The sequence below is a fragment of the Garra rufa genome, chromosome 13 (assembly GCF_049309525.1).
Source record: "Garra rufa chromosome 13, GarRuf1.0, whole genome shotgun sequence".
Taxonomy (NCBI): domain Eukaryota; kingdom Metazoa; phylum Chordata; class Actinopteri; order Cypriniformes; family Cyprinidae; genus Garra; species Garra rufa.
Genome location: NC_133373.1, coordinates 34500807 through 34513560, shown reverse-complemented (window position 1 = coordinate 34513560; position 12754 = coordinate 34500807). Strand labels below are relative to the sequence as shown.

The following is a 12754-nucleotide window of genomic DNA, read 5'->3' as shown; positions in this document are numbered from 1 at the left end:
GTATGTTTACAGCCTGGTTCAAAAAATGGTTTTGTCTATATAGCTAGTTTTGCCCTTCATGTCAACTGTGAGGGGGGTGAATTTTTTTTATAACTCATCGGTTTAAGTTATATTAAGCCTTAAAGTTCAGCATAATTAAGGGCGTGGCCACTTGAGTGACAGGGGGCTTGCCGCTGCTGTCACCACTGTCGCTCTAGGCGGGCGTGGTTTCAGCAACCAGCTCCACCCACATCCCGCCTTTTTGCCCATTTTTGATTATCCGGGAGTGACGCGCGATGACGCGATTCCAAGATGGCGACGGCCGAATCCCGCCCACTATGAGCTACACAGTCTATGGCAGGGCTATTCAATTAGATACATTTGAGGGCCGGATTATCGAACTGGAAATTTGAAGCGGGCCAAGACAATTACATTGAAATGCATATTCACTAAAATTAAATAAATATTACAAACACCAACATCTATAAATAATGCTGTCTGTCAATCAATTGAAAAAATAAATAAAAATCACATTTTTTTCTATTAATCATGAATAATCGCATATTTATATATTTATACTGTCATAATTTCACAATGAATCTCCAAATTAAGGTAGAAACAACAAAGTATTTCAAAATATGTGTTTAATAGCATCTTTTTACCAAGTAGCCTATTATTAATGAAGTATTGATATCAATATTACTGGTGTCTCTATTAAATTAATTTTCTCTCAGTTTTACATATTAATTATGTCCATTCAACATTACAGTAAAATTGGAAGCCCAACATTTAATAGGCTCTGAAATATATAACAGCTTTTAATTTAGGTGATTTTTAAACGATCTTTACATAAACTATAAATTGTATATGCAAAAAATATACAGATGTATAATCGTAATTTTATGTTTTTAATTTTAAATTTGTGTTTGTTTAACACAAAGTATATTTTGTCCATCAAAATAACATTCAAATTGGATCATAAGAGCTATAAAGTGCTTAAAATGGTTTTGGAAAATGCTTGAAAGTCATTGAAAAGTGCTTGAATTTCTCTCTCAAAAGGTTGTACAAACCCTGAAATTAATACATTCGACTTTGCTTAAGTTGGTGTGACTATAGTTGTTTGACCCACATCAGCGCTGTTAATAACATAATTCTGAGCAGAATTTGAATGATTCTCACTGATCTTTAAACAACCTTAATTTATTCTGGGCGAAATCAAACACTTTTCACTGGATCTCGCACTGTGCAGTATCAGTGTCGCGAAATCAACTTTGGTTCCCGAGGCTGTTCTGAGCTTGGACAATTGTTTTGGCGTTGCGGTCGGAGCTTATAAACGGTCCGCGCTGCGCAACTCAAACGTGGCGCTTTTTGGTTTCTCTTTCGCTTTGTTTGCCGTTTAATGTTTCTCATTTGAAACAGAAATAGCAGCGCTTATGAGTTGAATAACGCAATGGTCGCGCCTTTGCGACCGCTCACAAAATTTAGTCGCACCGGCAGAAAAAATGCGACCATTTGATCGCAGTCTGGAGCCCTACCAGGGGTGTATTCCAGAAAGCAAGGTTAATTTACCATCAGATTAACCATGAACTCTGGGTTGATTAACCCCAAACTTGCTTACTCAGGGTATGTCGGTTCCAAAACACCTGTGAGGAGTTAGTTTAATCAACCTCCTAATGGTAACCCAGAGTTAATGCGCGCGCAAGGCGAGTACATAAAGACATTTTCAATGGATCGCCGATTTCAGGGATCACCATGGAAACCCAGGGAGGAAAAAAGCGAGCTACATACTTCGGTGAATCTGAGTTGGAGGTTTTAATGCTTGCTTATGAAGACAATAAGGCCATTATAACTAAAAAAAGCAATACTGCTGCATCAGCAAAAGAAAGAGAGTTGGCTTGGCAAAAAATAACGGACCGAGTAAATGCGTGAGTTTATAAAATTATAAATGGGCTATTTACCCCTTTTATTGTGACGCAAAAATTCTTTGTGGCATGTTGTAAAGAAGTATTGACTTTTTTGGCCTCCATACATTTGTTAATATTACATTAGTAATGCACATAGGCTAATTGGCTAGTAATATGTTGGCTTCTTGTTTTATCAGGTGTAATCCTTCTGGAGCAAGAAGAACTGTGAGCCAAGTCAAAATGAAACACAAAAACATTCTCCAGCAAGGTAATATTTTTAACACTTACTAAACTTGTTACTGACGCCATGTAATTTAGTACTTAATGTAATTTAGTTTTCTATGTAGCCAATAGAAAGAAGGCTGAGGCCCGTAAAACAGGTGGGGGTCCACCTCCACCTTCCCTCACCCCAGCGGAGGAGCTGGCACTGTCCCTTAATAAAGGGCGACCTGTGGTCGATGGGATTCCAGGGGGCAGTTCGTCAGACTCAGCTACCAACACAAGTGGCTTAGTGAAATGTAGGTGTATTATTAATACTTATGATTTATTGATGTTTTCACTGTTTTTGTCAGTGTTTTAAATAATGAAATCATCAACACTGTCACCATTTTAAAAAGGCATTTTGAATGCATTTTGCAGTCATTGATTCACTTGTGCGGTATGCTTGCTGCTTTGACTGCATATGCTGTATACTGTAATCTTATTACTACTAGTACTCTTAGATGTTCATAATGTCCTTCTTTATTAGTTGTATTTTTTTAAGACTATACATTGAGTTTTGAATATGCATGATTACCTTATTGGTTTAATTATCTTGCAGTTGCTGATGGCCACATTGTATTATTGGATCCTCCTGCAACACCACACTCTGTCACAATTGTAAGTGATTATTGTCTTTAGGTTTCTGTTTGCTACACCAAGCATGCTTACCTATTTTCTCTGTAGGATGACGATGAAGAGACCACTTCTGCTGTGACAGAAACAGAAAATGTGGGGAGGCCCATAGAGGTATGATGCATAGAATGCATAACCCCTTTTTTACATAAGAGAATAAATAAATTGTCATTTTACAGAATATGGCTGGAGATTTTAATACAGATGAGGGTCTATCTACCTACACACAGAATCTTAGCAGTGTAAGAAATGTTCTGCAGTTATCCTTCCTCATTTAAATATTTGGTCTGTGTTTGTACTACAGACGTTATCAGTCATGTTTAATGATTCTGTCTTTCTAGTTGCCTGCCAAAGAGCTGTATAAGGTCCACCTTCAAAAGCAAATCAGAAAATGTGACATGGAGATGGACCTTATACAGCTTCAAATGGAGCAGAAAAGGCTTAACCAAAAAAAGGCCAGACTTGAAATTGAATTGCTGGAGCACCAGCTTAAGGTGAGAAACAGTATGTGAACATTAATCTGTCATTTGTTGTTTAATCTAATCTAAAGCAAAAAATACAAATGTCTTTTGTTACAGGAAATAAAGAAACAATGAACCACACTTGACTGTTAACTGGTTTTAATTAAAGTTGTTTTGGCAAATCATGTCTCGTACCACCCTGCCTTCTCTTTGGTCTACTGGGTTTACTGGGGGTTCCTCTTGGTCATCTTCATCAAGAGAAGGGGGGGCCCACTCACGTCTCAGTGTGGCAATGTTGTGAAGAACAACACAAGCAGCTGTAATGTCACATGCCCTTTCTGGGCAGACCCTGAGCCTGCGCAGGCACTGAAACCTTGCCTTCAGGATGCCTATGGTCATTTCCACCTTGACCCGTGTTCTACTGTGGGCCAGGTTGAATTGTGCCTGTGGTCCAGGCTCAGGTTCAGGGTAGGGTGTCATCATATAGGGCAGACAAGGGTACCCTCTGTCTCCCAGCAAGTAACCATTGAAGTGTCCTATAAAGGTAATTAAAGTGTATAATTGCCTAAAAAACCCATAAAGAATAACATTGTGTAAGGCAAAACATACCCTGTTGAAATTTATGGCACAATGATGACTCCCTAAACATTCTGGAATCATGTACAGACCCTGGCCATTTGACTTCAACATTAGTGATGAGGTGGGTTGCATCCACTGATCTATATAATGACTGGATTGCTCATTGCGTTCTAAAATGCCGTTAGGCAGTGAAGCCACCGGAAGTGTTCGATCCGCCATCTTACTATTCCCTACCGGCAGAGTGCGCCATTGATTTCGCATGTAAACCACTGACCTAAAATCACCCGATTTGAAGCGTTTCATTCACACATCATTAGTTTTGAGGATATGTGTATGTAAATAAATTATACTTAAGATGTTATCTGGAATGTTTATGGTCTTTTCGGGCTGGATAAGCGATATATATTGAAATCGTTTAGGTGGGTGTGTCAGCCGCGCACTTGCAGACACAGGTGAGTTAACTGAACCAAAACGAAAATATATTTATTTATGTACCCAATTATGCAGGAAATTATAAACAAAACCGTGTATATGGTATTAGTAGCCTACCTGAAATTGTTTCGATTGTACAATATTGCTCTTGTACTATAAATTAAAATCTTTGAAATAAAGCTTAATGTCTTTAAGTAATCAGCGCGGTATGGTGCGTTTTTTTTAACGAGCAGCATCTATTTCAGTCTCTTCAAATCACCAAATTCTGTAATGATTTACTAACATTACTGTTTCCATGTGAGTAAAATGCTGCGTATATATGTTGAATTAATTATTAATTTAACGAACAAATCATTACCTGCTTCAAAATTAATAATGTCATTAATGAATATATACTAATATAACATACAATAAACGAATTAATAACAAAAGTATTGTTGAAACATGCAGTTAGCCTACTGTACGAATAAACACAACAAAATGACATAAACAGTGAATAACTGTACTAAGATGAATTAAGGTGTCTATTCAGATTTATGAGCACATTTTCTTTTGTAAACATATGTTGAACGCCCGATGTTTATGCTTATCTGATGTACATGACTGTAATGTAGGCTTTATGAACGTACATTTTTAATAAGCAGAGGGAATTCCCGACTATAAACAAATAACCGTTTACATGCTTAGGACGTTTGCGTTGTAAAAATGCACAGTGAGACTTCAGATATAAAAACGCTGACTTGTTATGTGATGTTTTCTCAATGAAATCGTATAATCTCCTATTCATTCAATGGAATGTATGCGAATAGTAGGGAATACTAATATGGCGGCGCGGTGGCTTCACTTTTATGACGTCATGAGCAATCCAGTTCTCTATTATAGATCAGTGGTTGCATCACATATTACCTAGGTAGCGGGGACCAGTAATGAGGGTGATTTAATGGTTTAAACACCCAAACATTTAGCACCCAAAAAATGTATTGTTACCTGCACATTGATGCTATGGATTGACTTCCTATTAACATAGTCTCCTTCGTTGACTGAAGGAGCTTTAATGGGAATATGGGTTCCATCAATGCACCCAAGCACATTTGGGAACCCTGAAATTGAAAGTTATATAACATTTACAATTATTGTGACTGTATACAGTATGGATAGATTAAGTAGTGCTATGTAACTAAAATGGTCTGTCATAAAATATCATTGAACGGACAAACCCGCCACTCTGTAGAATTCCTCTTTAATGACCCTCACTGGTTTATGGCCAGGGAACTGCACAAAAGTGTGTAGGAGCCGTTTGAGTGCAATGCATACTGTACGAACAGCCCTACACACAGTTGCCTTTCCCACATGCTGCATCGCCTATTGTATACAAAAAACTCCCCGTCGCAAAAAAGCGAAGGGCAATGCACAAAATGTGCTCCGTGTTAAGCGCTGATCCCCGATGTGTCACGTTTGCTATATATGGTTTCAAAAGATTCGTTAAATTAATTAACGATTCTTTTGAAAAACGGTAACGCTCCCGCAAATATTCATTTGGATACGAAAACACATCGATACGTGGTCGTATCACCCTCTCACGGCGGAAAAGATTTCGTATTATCTGTGCTTCCACATCCACTGGATCGTCTTCAAAAGGGCACGCCATGCTCCGTCACCTCTCTGAAACAAACTAACCCTGCAACATAACCTGCTCCGGAGCAGGTTAAGTTCAGAGAGTGAGTTGCTATGGTTACTTACATCGTCCGAACCAGAGCCATATAAAAAGAGAGTTGCGACACGCTTTGATCTCGCCGCCGCACGGTCACGTGGTTCATGGAGCTCTCAATAGTTCCAAACAGCTCCGCGCTGTCAATGTGTTTGAATGGAGTTAAATAGGATAGACAGCAGTTTTACTATATTTGCAGCAATTTCGAGTAATTATTAACACATAATGTGCATTGATAACTTCTCTGAATACGCTTTACAATCGCATTTTATTCTGGGGAGTGATAAAGAGACATAATTAATATGTTCTCATACTCTTTGGCAGTCAAATGTGACCAAACACCTTAAGTGTAACTTTTATTCAATTAAATAACTGTAATATATATAGTTAAGTTCTATTTAGTAAATATTTTGAGGAGGTTTTTTGTACTTAATATGTGCAATAATGATCCTGACCATTTAAAAGATAACATTTTCTAATATAGTATTTAGATTACAGTTAGTGTAATATTTAAGGTTAAATACATCTGCATGTGTATTTGGACATGATCAAACACTCTTTTTTTATACAGTATGTTTCAATTTAATGATTTAATGTTAAATTAAAAAAAAGTAATTTACTCTTGCTTTATGATATTCAAATATACAACATAAGTGAATATTATAAAAGGCAAGCAAAAATGGCATTTAACATAATACAAAATATGAAAATAATGTTTAAAAAAATACAAGGCAACGAATTGCATTCAGCATACATTTTTATCGTGTTTCTTGAATGCAGTCTTTACTGAAACTCATTCAACCTCCTACAGTGAGAGAAAGATTGCAGAAAGACTAAAAACATAAAAATATGACAACTAGTATCTGGTTATGGTCGCTATTACGGTGTTTCTCACGTTATCCAGCTGCATTTACAGTTTAACAGTTTATTTTTTAACGATAAACATTAACTATAACATGCTTCATAAAACACCACTATTGGCCAGTTTTTCGAGAGGTCAACTGATGCGTTAAAATGTAAAGAAATGCAGTAATTTCTTCAATATACTTGCGACTGTTCTTGAGAAGCGCTGAAATGAATGGGCTTCAATGGAGGAGCTATTGGTTGTTTGGAACTATTGACCGCTCCATGACACGCTTTACTTCCGCATTCCTCAGTTCCTATGGAAGCCTATGGGAGTGTCGCAACTCTCTTTTTATATGGCTCTGGTCCGAACATACCCTCCGTTTTTGGAACCGAAAGTTGAGGTTATCCGCTTTCTTACTCCTAAACTTACCCAGGTAAGTCACATAACCTGCTTTCTGGAATACACCCCAGCGCTTGTCAAATCTGCCGTCTATTGATGTTGCGATCTCCGGTAGATTGTTGTGGTTCTTGGCTCTCTCGCTTTTCTTTTTTGGCTGGCCCGCCGCCTAGTGGACAAACTAATTAGTGCAAAAACCATTCAAGCCACCTGCTGCTCCCTCGGGCCGGACGAAGATGATTGGCGGGCCGCATTTGGCCCGCGGGCCGCCAATTGAATAGCCCTGGTCTATGGTCACAACCTTCTATTGGGAAATAATGAGAATAGCAACGTGCAGTAAAAGGGTAAAACTGTGTGCAATACAAACCAGTGTGTTCATAATTAAAGGAACCGTATGTAGGATTGTGGCCAAAACTGGTACTGCAATCACTTTCAAAATACTGTAGAACGGTGTATCCCCTCCCCCTCCCCCCCGACCAATGGCAAGTGACGAGTCCTACACAGTAATTTGTTTTTCTTCTGTTAATTATGTTTATGCTTCACAAGAGATGTTTTGCTAAGTAATTATGTATCGCAAAAATTTACAGATGGCGATTAGCCAAATATTTCGTAAAGATGTACTGTAATACCACATTTCAGTCGGAACATAGATTGTTTTCATACCCTGCTAGTGGTGCGATATAAAGCTTTTTATGAACGCATTTAGCACGGGCGACCGTGGAAAATCCACTGTGTACGGAAGCAAAGTTAGCCAAACATAGATGAATCTTACCTGTCCAGGAGAAAATTAGCAACGTTGGCGTCTATCTTCAAATTCTTCTCCATTTTCAGCCGTCTCCATCTTTCAAAGGCATCTCCTATACCAATCCTTGTTTTATTTCGGATTTTGTCACGACGTATTTCGGATTCATAACGAGGTCTTTTAGGTTTCGTAACGTTATCCGACACGTTCGTAGAGCTGCAGCTGTAACGCAGCTGTAACAGAGCTGGCCACCCAGATCACAAAACTCTACTGATTTCGTGATTGGTAGATAGCTGGAGGGTGGAGCCTCAGACCAAAACACAAAATGACAACAATAACATCAGTTGTGGGCTGCAACTCTCACTTTTAAATGACAATATCCTGGCCGGACCACTGTTGTCAGTGATATAAGTATTTGAAATGAACATGATTTCTTAATGTCTAGTGACATGTCAGGTAGGGATGCACCGAATCCAGATTTTTGGGGTTCGGCCGAATACCGAATACACTGTTTAAGATTCGGCCGAATCCGAAACCGAATACCGAATCCTACTCGCATCCTTAATTACACGTTTTTAGCTGTGACTGTCCAGCTGCCGTACCTGAAGTTGCTGCATTTTGGCTGCTGTCTGTAGATTCCTTCATGCAAAACTTGTATTCTTTTGGATGTTTTAGGGGCCGTTCACATGTAGCGTCTTTTGCGCGCTCAAATTCGTTATTTTAAATGTAGATGCGCGGCTTGCGCGCGCATAATGGAAGCGCCGCGCACGCGGTGCGACGCGCCTGCGCGTCGCACCGCATCGAGATAAAAACATCTCAACTTTTCAGAATGCAGCAAGCGCTCCGCAGCTTGGAGCTAGAGCGCAGCTGATGGTTGCTTAGAAACGGCAGACGCTTCCGGAGCGCAAGCGCCCGAGCGCTTTGTTGACAAGGAAGAAAGAGGCGCGCCTAGCGTTTTCCACGCGTTTTTAGGCGCGACATGTGAACGGCCCCTTAGACGCAAATGTTTTAACATCGGCGATATGTTGTGTACTGCTTAGGGTCCTTGCCACCACGAGACAAATTGGCATTGCAAATTGAACATAAAGCTCGACTTGAATCGCCTTCTTTTGGTGGAAAGTACTGCCAAACAAAACTTTTTTTGCTTACGAGTTCCATTTTCAGATTCTTACAGCCTACTACATTCGAACGGGTCCTATGTAGCCTAAACACCTTCACGTAATCAACGGCCGTGTGACGTCGTAGTGCAAGTCTAGGGTTCGGTTTCGGTGGAAAATAAATCTAAGGTTCGGCCGAAACCGAACCCCGTCAAAAAGCCCAGGATTCGGCCGAATCCGAATCCGAATCCTGGATTCGGTGCATCCCTAATGTCAGGGCCATTTTATGATTAACTGACATAAATTTCTTACATACGGTTCCTTTAAGATAACACATTAAAATGTTATTGCAAGACACACCAATTTGCAATATCAAGCAAACCGAGCTGTTTTGTACAGCTAAAAATAGCTGGACGCAGATGAGACCAGAAGCCGGACCCATAAAATTTACAAATGGCTGTGCCTACTCTTACGGCAAAACTAAAGTGGATACATAATACAATACACATTTAGTCACATAATTGAACTTTCACAGATTTTAAGCATTATATTATGTAACGATATTGGCAGCACTGAACGTAAACAATGTCACTGAACCGAACAAAACTCGCATATTTAGCTGATTATTGTTGCTGAAAATGGTCAATTACTGTCATGTTTTGGGCTGTACTAATCGGTTGAACCGGGAAACACATTTTGAGTACTACAGACTGGAAAATGTATAACAAATCAAGGAGAAGAGTGGAAAAACTGTCTGAGAAATAAAAGGCGTTTGTGGTTGGCCAAACTGAACCAGGATTTCCAGGGCAAGAATCTTGACAACATTCGTGTTTGTTCTTATCATTTCTGGTCAGGTAGGTGAAATATTAGGCTAATATCTATATCTTAACTAATACTGCTTGTACGTCTCTTTGCCACCTATTAACTTGAGTTTATCAAAATATTGCACCCTTTCCTGCTTACTGAGTCCTTCTCTATATGATTTAGCAGCTTCCACACCTTTTTTCTAGTTTAGTTGGTTTGGGTCAAAATTATTGATTTTTCTTTTATGCCAAAAATCATTAGGATATTACGTAATGTTCCATGAAGATATTTTGTAAATTTTCTACCATAAATATATCAAAACAATTTTATTAGTAATATGCATTGCTAAGAACTTCATTTGGACAACTTTAAATGTGATTTTCTCAATATTTAGATTTTTTTTGCAGATTCCAGATTTTAAAATAGTTGTATCTAAGCGAAATATTGTCCTAACAAATCATAAAAAAACTGTCTGGGGACAAAATACATTTGTGGTTGGCCAAACTGAACTAGGATTTCCAGGGCAAGAATCTTGACAACATTTGTGTTTGTTCTTATCATTTCCGGTCAGGTAGGTGAAATATTAGGCTAATATCTTAATTAATACTGCTTGTACATATCTTTACCATCTGTTAACTTGAGTTTATCAAAATATTACACCCTTTCCTGCTTACTAAGTCCTTCTCTATATGATTTGGCAGCTTTCACATGTTTTTCCTATGGTTTAGACAGCATAAATTAGCAGAACAACGTATTCAATAATACATTAACAGTGCAGTCCATGCTGTTGCTTACATCCGAGTATCGCCAACATGGTCGTGCATTCCGGGTAACTGAACAAATTGTGACGTAAGTCACGACTCTCTATTGGTAAAACTGTGCTACAAATCAGTGTGTTCATAATTAGCATAATACATTAAAATAATATGATAAGACACACCAATTTGCGATATAAAGCCGCAAAAATGAGCTGTTTTGTACAGCTAAAAATAGCTGGAGGTGGAAGCCAGACCTATAAAATTTGCAATTGGCTGTGCCCACTCTAATGGCAAAAATAGGGTGGATACATCAGGTATTTGAGCTTTTTAAATATATTAAATGTATATTAAGGCAGCCTCTGCGGGGGAAAAAAAGTTTGCAGGTCTTAACACCTGGACCAAGATTATGGTCTTCAGGTGAAAATAGGGTGACCAGATGAGATTGGTTGAAATTCGGGACGGGGGGAGTTCCGGTACAAGCTAATACCTGCAGAGACGTTTTAGCTTTTTTGCAGCATGTTGGGGTTCCGGTACACCAGCCATGTCAATTTCATGAATGAAAATTTGATTATCAGTGCATAATCTTAATGCGCGCCTACGGTATATCTAAAAAACCCCCAAAAAAACAAGATGCTGCAGCCAATGAGCAGCCGGCGGGGGCTGGTTGCCAGGCTGCAGGATGACTCAACCTCGCTCCACGGACAGTTTTTTATGTTTTATCAGACAATAACTATTTAAGATTTTGCTTCAGTATAATTTTCGGGACAATTAGAGCGGGATTCGGGATTCGGGACAGCAGCTTAGATTTCGGGACTGTCCCGAATTTTTCGGGACGTCTGGTCACCCTAGGTGAAAAGTACTCCAATCTAGAAAACAAAGCAGTCTGACTAGACTGGGAAACCAGCGTAGACCAGCAAACCCGTTTTTTCAGAAGGGATTCTATTATAGGCTTTTGATATATATATATATATTAGTGCTGTCAAGCGATTAAAAGTTTTGATCTAATTAATTACACGGTGTGGCGATTAATTAATCTAATTAATCGCATTTAATCGCACATATATACATCACAAAAAGCAGTTTTTTACCATTTATTATTGAATACAAGCATATAATCAGGGGTGCACATAAGTTTTTTACTGGTTCTCATAAGAGTACCTGCAGATTTGGTTTGGTCCTCACACTACACATAGTGTGACCCATAAATGAATAATAGTGATAGTAATATATAATTAAAAATAATAATAATAAAATAGTACACAAAATAATAAAGTGTGGTAGTTGTATTATGATTTAAACTTATATTAAACCTAAAAATAAAATGATAGTATTTATTTTTATGCGGAATTTATCATTTTCAAACCTACCGGTAAATAAGCAAGCTTTTATTTTGGCGGGTTGCCGGCAAGTATGTAATGGAAAAGGTGCGCGGAGTCGCGCACGCCTGTGGCCTTGAGTATGCGCGTTCCTGATTAAAGAACGTTCAGTGATGAGGGTCAGTAAATAAAATGTCACGTATTTGCACTGTGCTTTGAAAACGACAGCGAATGACCTATAATTATGCTTTCATTTTTAAAATAGAAATCCTAGGAAGTATTACAGTTTGTCGTTTTAAAATGGTACTTGTACATTAACAACGTAGGTACGCAAATGCGCGCTCTTATTTACACAGCGCATTTTCTTATTTGGTCGCGCATGCGGGCCACTTATGTGAACCCCTGCCTATAACTCTTGACGGTAGTGTGTCAGAGGAAGGGATTCGAAATGCATCCATAAGCCCCTTGTCTTCCAAAACATTAACATGCTTTGAGTTCAGGTGGTATTTTAAACTAGAACTGCTTGGATGATAGGCAAATTCCTTGTCACAGAAAACGCAAATGACTTTGGTTTTATGAATGGCTCCACTAGCATCTCTTTTATACTTACAATTACCCTTCAGCAAGCCATGTAGTTCTTTGTCCTTTTTGTTTTGTTACTAGCTTGCTGCAGTTCTACAAAGTGTAACATTACAGGTCTATAGGGGGGAGGGGCGCGTTAATTGCGTTAAAAATATTAACGCATTATTTTTCCCGGTGATTAATTAATCTAATTAACGCGTTAAATTCCCAGCCCTAATATATATATAAACACTACATCACCCAAGGAGTTTTATC

The 12754-nt window shown here is 38.6% G+C and overlaps 1 long non-coding RNA gene across 1 annotated transcript; it reads left to right on the top strand.

The window, feature by feature from the left end:
* Positions 1–2245: 2245 nt before the first annotated feature.
* On the top strand, positions 2246–3009 carry LOC141348901 (uncharacterized). Its single transcript, XR_012357588.1, has 3 exons — positions 2246–2401; positions 2704–2762; positions 2829–3009. It is a non-coding gene; the product is annotated as an uncharacterized lncRNA (long non-coding RNA).
* Positions 3010–12754: the final 9745 nt, after the last annotated feature.